This window comes from Cebidichthys violaceus, unplaced genomic scaffold (assembly GCF_023349555.1).
Source record: "Cebidichthys violaceus isolate CVI_PGR_0920_01 unplaced genomic scaffold, fCebVio1.0.p SCAF_168, whole genome shotgun sequence".
Classification (NCBI taxonomy): domain Eukaryota; kingdom Metazoa; phylum Chordata; class Actinopteri; order Perciformes; family Stichaeidae; genus Cebidichthys; species Cebidichthys violaceus.
This window is the reverse complement of record NW_027176338.1, coordinates 25,001-35,000: the sequence shown is the minus strand read 5'-3', so window position 1 is coordinate 35,000 and position 10,000 is coordinate 25,001.

Sequence of the window (10,000 nt, the reverse complement as noted above, 5' to 3'; positions counted from 1 at the left end):
GCATCCTCCAGAAACAGTCGCTGTGACAGTCTGGAGGACGCGCGTAAAGAGGCTGTTATTGTCATCTGTCAATCCGTTTTAAGGTCACAATATGAGGGAAAGCATCCTCCAGAAACAGTCGCTATAACTGTCTGGAGGACGTGCGTAAAGAGGCCTTTAACGTCATCTGTCAATCCGTTTTGAGCTCACAATCTGAGGGAAAGCATCCTCCAGAAACAGTCGCTGTGACAGTCTGGAGGACGTGCGTAAAGAGGCCGTACACATCATAATTTAATCCGTTGTATTGACATAATGCTGGTTCAAAAATCCTCCGCAAACAGCCGCTATAACTGTCTGGAGGACGCGCGTAAAGAGGCCGTTAACGTCATCTGTCAATCCGTTTGAAATTCACAATCCGAGGCAAAGCCTCCTCCAGAAACAGTCGCTATAACTGTCTGGAGGACGTGCGTAAAGAGGCCGTTAATGTGGCGAGAGAGTCCGTTTAAAGCTCACAATGTGAGGCGAAACATCCTCCAGCAACAGCCGCTATAACTGTCTGGAGGACGTGCGTAAAGAGGCCGTTAACGTCATCTGTCAATCCGTTTGAAATTCACAATCCGAGGCAAAGCCTCCTCCAGAAACAGTCGCTATAACTGTCTGGAGGACGTGCGTAAAGAGGCCGTTAATGTGGCGAGAGAGTCCGTTTAAAGCTCACAATGTGAGGCGAAACATCCTCCAGCAACAGCCGCTATAACTGTCTGGAGGACGTGCGTAAAGAGGCCGTTAACGTCATCTGTCAATCCGTTTGAAATTCACAATCCGAGGCAAAGCCTCCTCCAGAAACAGTCGCTATAACTGTCTGGAGGACGTGCGTAAAGAGGCCGTTAATGTGGCGAGAGAGTCCGTTTAAAGCTCACAATGTGAGGCGAAACATCCTCCAGCAACAGCCACTATAACTGTCTGGAGGACGTGCGTAAAGAGGCCGTTAACGTCATCTGTCAATCCGTTTTAAATTCACAATCCGAGGCAAAGCCTCCTCCAGAAACAGTCGCTATAACTGTCTGGAGGACGTGCGTAAAGAGGCCGTTAATGTGGCGAGAGAGTCCGTTTAAAGCTCACAATGTGAGGCGAAACATCCTCCAGCAACAGCCACTATAACTGTCTGGAGGACGTGCGTAAAGAGGCCGTTAACGTCATCTGTCAATCCGTTTTAAATTCACAATCCGAGGCAAAGCCTCCTCCACAAACAGCCGCTATAACTGTCTGGAGGACGTGCGTAAAGAGGCTGTTATTGTCATCTGTCAATCCGTTTTGAGCTCACAATCTGAGGGAAAGCATCCTCCAGAAACAGTCGCTGTGACAGTCTGGAGGACGTGCGTAAAGAGGCCGTACACATCATAATTTAATCCGTTGTATTGACATAATGCTGGGTCAAAAATCCTCCGCAAACAGCCGCTATAACTGTCTGGAGGACGTGCGTAAAGAGGCCGTACACATCATAATTTAATCCGTTTTATTGACATAATGCTGGGTCAAAAATCCTCCGCAAACAGCCGCTGTAACTGTCTGGAGGACGTGCGTAAAGAGGCCGTACACATCATAATTTAATCCGTTTTATTGACATAATGCTGGGTCAAAAATCCTCCACAAACAGCCGCTATAACTGTCTGGAGGACGTGCGTAAAGAGGCCGTACACATCATAATTTAATCCGTTTTATTGACATAATGCTGGGTCAAAAATCCTCCGCAAACAGCCGCTATAACTGTCTGGAGGACGTGCGTAAAGAGGCCGTACACATCATAATTTAATCCGTTTTATTGACATAATGCTGAGTCAAAAATCCTCCGCAAACAGCCGCTATAACTGTCTGGAGGACGTGCGTAAAGAGGCCGTACACATCATAATTTAATCCGTTTTATTGACATAATGCTGGGTCAAAAATCCTCCGCAAACAGCCGCTGTAACTGTCTGGAGGACGTGCGTAAAGAGGCCGTACACATCATAATTTAATCCGTTTTATTGACATAATGCTGGGTCAAAAATCCTCCGCAAACAGCCGCTGTAACTGTCTGGAGGACGTGCGTAAAGAGGCCGTACACATCATAATTTAATCCGTTTTATTGACATAATGCTGGGTCAAAAATCCTCCGCAAACAGCCGCTGTAACTGTCTGGAGGACGTGCGTAAAGAGGCTGTTATTGTCATCTGTCAATCCGTTTTAAGATCACAATCTGAGGGAAAGCACCCTCCAGAAACAGTCGCTGTGACAGTCTGGAGGACGCGCGTAAAGAGGCTGTTATTGTCATCTGTCAATCCGTTTTGAGCTCACAATCTGAGGGAAAGCATCCTCCAGAAACAGTCGCTGTGACAGTCTGGAGGACGCGCGTAAAGAGGCTGTTATTATCATCTGTCAATCCGTTTTGAGCTCACAATCTGAGGGAAAGCATCCTCCAGAAACAGTCGCTGTGACAGTCTGGAGGACGCGCGTAAAGAGGCTGTTATTGTCATCTGTCAATCCGTTTTAAGGTCACAATATGAGGGAAAGCATCCTCCAGAAACAGTCGCTATAACTGTCTGGAGGACGTGCGTAAAGAGGCCTTTAACGTCATCTGTCAATCCGTTTTGAGCTCACAATCTGAGGGAAAGCATCCTCCAGAAACAGTCGCTGTGACAGTCTGGAGGACGTGCGTAAAGAGGCCGTACACATCATAATTTAATCCGTTGTATTGACATAATGCTGGTTCAAAAATCCTCCGCAAACAGCCGCTATAACTGTCTGGAGGACGCGCGTAAAGAGGCCGTTAACGTCATCTGTCAATCCGTTTTAAATTCACAATCCGAGGCAAAGCCTCCTCCAGAAACAGTCGCTATAACTGTCTGGAGGACGTGCGTAAAGAGGCCGTTAATGTGGCGAGAGAGTCCGTTTAAAGCTCACAATGTGAGGCGAAACATCCTCCAGCAACAGCCGCTATAACTGTCTGGAGGACGTGCGTAAAGAGGCCGTTAACGTCATCTGTCAATCCGTTTGAAATTCACAATCCGAGGCAAAGCCTCCTCCAGAAACAGTCGCTATAACTGTCTGGAGGACGTGCGTAAAGAGGCCGTTAATGTGGCGAGAGAGTCCGTTTAAAGCTCACAATGTGAGGCGAAACATCCTCCAGCAACAGCCGCTATAACTGTCTGGAGGACGTGCGTAAAGAGGCCGTTAACGTCATCTGTCAATCCGTTTGAAATTCACAATCCGAGGCAAAGCCTCCTCCAGAAACAGTCGCTATAACTGTCTGGAGGACGTGCGTAAAGAGGCCGTTAATGTGGCGAGAGAGTCCGTTTAAAGCTCACAATGTGAGGCGAAACATCCTCCAGCAACAGCCACTATAACTGTCTGGAGGACGTGCGTAAAGAGGCCGTTAACGTCATCTGTCAATCCGTTTTAAATTCACAATCCGAGGCAAAGCCTCCTCCAGAAACAGTCGCTATAACTGTCTGGAGGACGTGCGTAAAGAGGCCGTTAATGTGGCGAGAGAGTCCGTTTAAAGCTCACAATGTGAGGCGAAACATCCTCCAGCAACAGCCACTATAACTGTCTGGAGGACGTGCGTAAAGAGGCCGTTAACGTCATCTGTCAATCCGTTTTAAATTCACAATCCGAGGCAAAGCCTCCTCCACAAACAGCCGCTATAACTGTCTGGAGGACGTGCGTAAAGAGGCTGTTATTGTCATCTGTCAATCCGTTTTGAGCTCACAATCTGAGGGAAAGCATCCTCCAGAAACAGTCGCTGTGACAGTCTGGAGGACGTGCGTAAAGAGGCCGTACACATCATAATTTAATCCGTTGTATTGACATAATGCTGGGTCAAAAATCCTCCGCAAACAGCCGCTATAACTGTCTGGAGGACGTGCGTAAAGAGGCTGTTAACGTCATCTGTCAATCCGTTTTAAATTCACAATCTGAGGAAAAGCATTCTCCAGAAACAGTCGCTGTGACAGTCTGGAGGACGTGCGTAAAGAGGCCGTACACATCATAATTTAATCCGTTGTATTGACATAATGCTGGGTCAAAAATCCTCCGCAAACAGCCGCTATAACTGTCTGGAGGACGTGCGTAAAGAGGCTGTTAACGTCATCTGTCAATCCGTTTTAAATTCACAATCTGAGGGAAAGCATTCTCCAGAAACAGTCGCTGTAACTGTCTGGAGGACGTGCGTAAAGAGGCCGTACACATCATAATTTAATCCGTTTTATTGACATAATGCTGGGTCAAAAATCCTCCACAAACAGCCGCTGTGACAGTCTGGAGGACGCGCGTAAAGAGGCCGTTAACGTCATCTGTCAATCCGTTTTAAATTCACAATCCGAGGCAAAGCCTCCTCCAGAAACAGTCGCTATAACTGTCTGGAGGACGTGCGTAAAGAGGCCGTTAACGTCATCTGTCAATCCGTTTTAAATTCACAATCCGAGGCAAAGCCTCCTCCAGAAACAGTCGCTATAACTGTCTGGAGGACGTGCGTAAAGAGGCCGTTAACGTCATCTGTCAATCCGTTTTAAATTCACAATCCGAGGCAAAGCCTCCTCCAGAAACAGTCGTTGTAACTGCCTGGAGGACGCGCGTAAAGAGGCCGTTAACATAATCAGTTAATCCGTTTGAAAGTCATTTTCTAAGGCAGCGCTTCCCCGCAACACTCCGCTGTTGTCCGTCAAAACTCGGATCTCCCAGGCCCAGCCAGAACGCTCCATTCGCGGGGAAGAGACGTCCGCAACACACCGCTGTTGTCCGTCAAAAAATCGGATCACATAGGCCGAGCATAATGGCTTTAAATCGGATAAAGTACTTCCGCGTTGTCGCCTGTCTTTGCCGCCCTGGTAACCGGGAGTCGGGCCGAAATTATCTCCGTGGTGCCTTCACTTTTCCGGCCTTCTTGTAGTAAAGCTGTCGCTGTCTTTTCATGATAGACAGATTTTTGAAAAACCGGTTTCACAAAATGTGCGCAAGGTGGCTTGGTTACCCCCTACCAAAAGTGGTCACATCGGGATAGGCAAAAACCAATAAGCGCTGAAGGCTTCAGCGCTTATTGGTTTTTGCCTAGAGACACTCTGTCGTTTTTTGGAGGTTCGCGCCCCTGGAATTCTTGCAAGTCAGCGAAGCGCTGAAGCCTTCAGCGCTTCGTGTTGCCTAGAAACACTTTGGCGTTTTGCTGGGTTTTACGCCCCTGGAACTCTTGCGAGTCAGCGAAGCGCTGAAGCCTTCAGCGCTTCGTGTTGCCTAGAGACACTTTGGCGTTTTTCTGACTTTTACGCCCCTGGAACTCTTGCGACTCAACGAAGCGCTGAAGCCTTCAGCGCTTCGTGTTGCCTAGAGTCACGTCACATACGCGGCTGGGTTTTTTTTCCCTTTTTCTTCCTTTTTCCGGGATTTTCGTGCCCCAGAGCATGCCTCTCTCCCTGGGATGCCTCCGACTGCTGCTCCATGCCCTCTCTCTCTCTCTCTCTCTCTCTCTCTCTCTCTCTCTCTCTCTCTCTCTCTCTCTCTCTCTCTCTCTCTCTCTCTCTCATCATCCCAGTTTAGGGCGCTTTTTCCGGGCATTAGCTCACGTAGCAACATCAGCACCATGGACAGCACCACGGACAGCGCCCTGGACGTCATTTACCAGGGAAAGGGGGCACATTTCCCGGATCTTTGACCTCCACCGCATCCCCTAGGCCCCTGCCAACACTGCCACAAGAGGGCCCGAAAAACGGATGGTGAGAAAGGGTAAATTCGGGCGTGGAAAGCACCCCCACTCTCATCTCACCCACACCCGGAAAACAGCACTTTTTCCGGGTGGGCCTCTTCCAGAGCATCCCTTGGGCTCCCCCCAACACTCCCACAAAATGACCCGAAAAAAAGAGGGTGGGAAAGGGTAAGTTCGGGCTGAAAAGCACCCAGACACACATCTCGCTCACGCCCGGAAAACAGCACTTTTTCCGGGTGACTCACCTCCAGAGCATCCCCTGGGCTCCCCCCAACACTCCCACAAAAGGGCCCGAAAAACGGATGGTGAGAAAGGGTAAATTCGGGCGTGGAAAGCACCCCCACTCTCATCTCACCCACACCCGGAAAACAGCACTTTTTCCGGGTGGGCCTCTTCCAGAGCATCCCTTGGGCTCCCCCCAACACTCCCACAAAATGACCCGAAAAAAAGAGGGTGGGAAAGGGTAAGTTCGGGCTGAAAAGCACCCAGACACACATCTCGCTCACGCCCGGAAAACAGCACTTTTTCCGGGTGACTCACCTCCAGAGCATCCCCTGGGCTCCCCCCAACACTCCCACAAAAGGGCCCGAAAAACGGATGGTGAGAAAGGGTAAATTCGGGCGTGGAAAGCACCCCCACTCTCATCTCACCCACACCCGGAAAACAGCACTTTTTCCGGGTGGGCCTCTTCCAGAGCATCCCTTGGGCTCCCCCCAACACTCCCACAAAATGACCCGAAAAAAAGAGGGTGGGAAAGGGTAAGTTCGGGCTGAAAAGCACCCAGACACACATCTCGCTCACGCCCGGAAAACAGCACTTTTTCCGGGTGACTCACCTCCAGAGCATCCCCTGGGCTCCCCCCAACACTCCCACAAAAGGGCCCGAAAAACGGATGGTGAGAAAGGGTAAATTCGGGCGTGGAAAGCACCCCCACTCTCATCTCACCCACACCCGGAAAACAGCACTTTTTCCGGGTGGGCCTCTTCCAGAGCATCCCTTGGGCTCCCCCCAACACTCCCACAAAATGACCCGAAAAAAAGAGGGTGGGAAAGGGTAAGTTCGGGCTGAAAAGCACCCAGACACACATCTCGCTCACGCCCGGAAAACAGCACTTTTTCCGGGTGACTCACCTCCAGAGCATCCCCTGGGCTCCCCCCAACACTCCCACAAAAGGGCCCGAAAAACGGATGGTGAGAAAGGGTAAATTCGGGCGTGGAAAGCACCCCCACTCTCATCTCACCCACACCCGGAAAACAGCACTTTTTCCGGGTGGGCCTCTTCCAGAGCATCCCTTGGGCTCCCCCCAACACTCCCACAAAATGACCCGAAAAAAAGAGGGTGGGAAAGGGTAAGTTCGGGCTGAAAAGCACCCAGACACACATCTCGCTCACGCCCGGAAAACAGCACTTTTTCCGGGTGACTCACCTCCAGAGCATCCCCTGGGCTCCCCCCAACACTCCCACAAAAGGGCCCGAAAAACGGATGGTGAGAAAGGGTAAATTCGGGCGTGGAAAGCACCCCCACTCTCATCTCACCCACACCCGGAAAACAGCACTTTTTCCGGGTGGGCCTCTTCCAGAGCATCCCTTGGGCTCCCCCCAACACTCCCACAAAATGACCCGAAAAAAAGAGGGTGGGAAAGGGTAAGTTCGGGCTGAAAAGCACCCAGACACACATCTCGCTCACGCCCGGAAAACAGCACTTTTTCCGGGTGACTCACCTCCAGAGCATCCCCTGGGCTCCCCCCAACACTCCCACAAAAGGGCCCGAAAAACGGATGGTGAGAAAGGGTAAATTCGGGCGTGGAAAGCACCCCCACTCTCATCTCACCCACACCCGGAAAACAGCACTTTTTCCGGGTGGGCCTCTTCCAGAGCATCCCTTGGGCTCCCCCCAACACTCCCACAAAATGACCCGAAAAAAAGAGGGTGGGAAAGGGTAAGTTCGGGCTGAAAAGCACCCAGACACACATCTCGCTCACGCCCGGAAAACAGCACTTTTTCCGGGTGACTCACCTCCAGAGCATCCCCTGGGCTCCCCCCAACACTCCCACAAAAGGGCCCGAAAAACGGATGGTGAGAAAGGGTAAATTCGGGCGTGGAAAGCACCCCCACTCTCATCTCACCCACACCCGGAAAACAGCACTTTTTCCGGGTGGGCCTCCTCCAGAGCAACCCCCTGGCACCCAGCAACACTCCCACAAAAGGACCCGAAAAAAAGAGGGTGAAAAAGGGTAAGTTTGGGCTGAAAAGCACCCAGACACACATCTCGCTCACGCCCGGAAAATGGCACTTTTTCCGGGTGACTCACATCCAGAGCATCCCCTGGGCTCCCAGCAACACTCCCACAAAAGGGCCCGAAAAACGGAGGGTGGGAAAGGGTAAATTCGGGCGTGGAAGGCACCCCCACTCTCATCCCTTCCACACCCGGAAAACGAGCACTTTTTCCGGGTGACTCACCTCCAGAGCATCCCCTGGGCTCCCCCCAACACTCCCACAAAAGGGCCCGAAAAACGGATGGTGAGAAAGGGTAAATTCGGGCGTGGAAAGCACCCCCACTCTCATCTCACCCACACCCGGAAAACAGCACTTTTTCCGGGTGGGCCTCCTCCAGAGCAACCCCCTGGCACCCAGCAACACTCCCACAAAAGGACCCGAAAAACGGAGGGTGGGAAAGGGTAAATTCGGGCGTGGAAAGCATCCCCACTCTCATCTCCTCCACACCCGGAAAAAGAGCACTTTTCCCGGGTGGGCCTCCTCCAGAGCATCCCCCTGGCACCCAGCAACACTGCCACAAAAGGGCCTGAAAAAAGAAGGGTGAGAAAGGCAAAGTCCGGGCTGAAGAGCACCCAGACACACATCTCGCTCACGCCCGGAAAAAAGCACTTTTTCCCCGGTAAAACACCTCCAGAGCATCCCCTGGGCTCCCCCCAACACTGACACAAAAGGGCTAGAAAAACAGAAGAGGAGAAAGGGTAAATTCGGGCGTGGAAAGCACCCCCACTCTCATCACTTACACACCCGGAAAAAGAGCGCTTTTCCCGGGTGTAACACCTCCAGAGCATCCCCCCTGGCACCCAGCAACACTGCCACAAAAGGGCCTGAAAAAAGAAGGGTGAGAAAGGCAAAGTCCGGGCTGAAGAGCACCCAGACACACATCTCGCTCACGCCCGGAAAAAAAGCACTTTTTCCGGATAAAACACCTCCACAGCATCCCCCTGGCACCCAGCAACACTGACACAAAAGGGTCCGAAAAACAGAAGGGGAGAAAGGATAAATTCGGGTGTGGAAAGCACCCCCACTCTCATCTCATCCACACCCGGAAATAAGGCACCTATCCCGGCCACAGGACCTCCGCAGCATCCCCCTGGTCACCCTCCACCACCTCTGCTTAAAGCAGACCGAAATAGTGGGAGAAAGTGTGGGAAAAGCACTCACACAGCACCAGCCTCATCCACTCATCCACACCCGGAAATCAGGCACCTTTCCCGGCCACAGGACCTCCGCAGCATCTCCCTGGTCACCCAGCATCACCTCTGCTTAAAGCAACCCGAAATAGTGGGAGAAAGTGTGTGAAAAGCACTCACACAGCACCAGCCTCATCCACTCATCCACACCCGGAAATCAGGCACCTTTCCTGGCCACAGGACCTCCGCAGCACCCCCCTGGTCACCCAGCATCACCTCTGCTTAAAGCAGACCGAAATAGTGGGAGAAAGTGTGAGAAAAGCACTCCCACAGCACCAGCCTCATCCACTCATCCACACCCGGAAATCAGGCACCTATCCCGGCCACAGGACCTCCGCAGCATCCCCCTGGTCACCCTCCATCACCTCTGCTTAAAGCAGACCGAAATAGTGGGAGAAAGTGTGTGAAAAGCACTCCCACAGCACCAGCCTCATCCACTCATCCACACCCGGAAATCAGGCACCTTTCCTGGCCACAGGACCTCCGCAGCACCCCCCTGGTCACCCAGCATCACCTCTGCTTAAAGCAGACCGAAATAGTGGGAGAAAGTGTGAGAAAAGCACTCCCACAGCACCAGCCTCATCCACTCATCCACACCCGGAAATAAGGCACCTTTCCCGGCCACAGGACCTCCGCAGCACCCCCCTGGTCACCCAGCATCACCTCTGCTTAAAGCAGACCGAAATAGTGGGAGAAAGTGTGAGAAAAGCACTCCCACAGCACCAGCCTCATCCACTCATCCACACCCGGAAATAAGGCACCTATCCCGGCCACAGGACCTCCGCAGCATCCCCCTGGTCACCCTCCATCACCTCTGCTTAAAG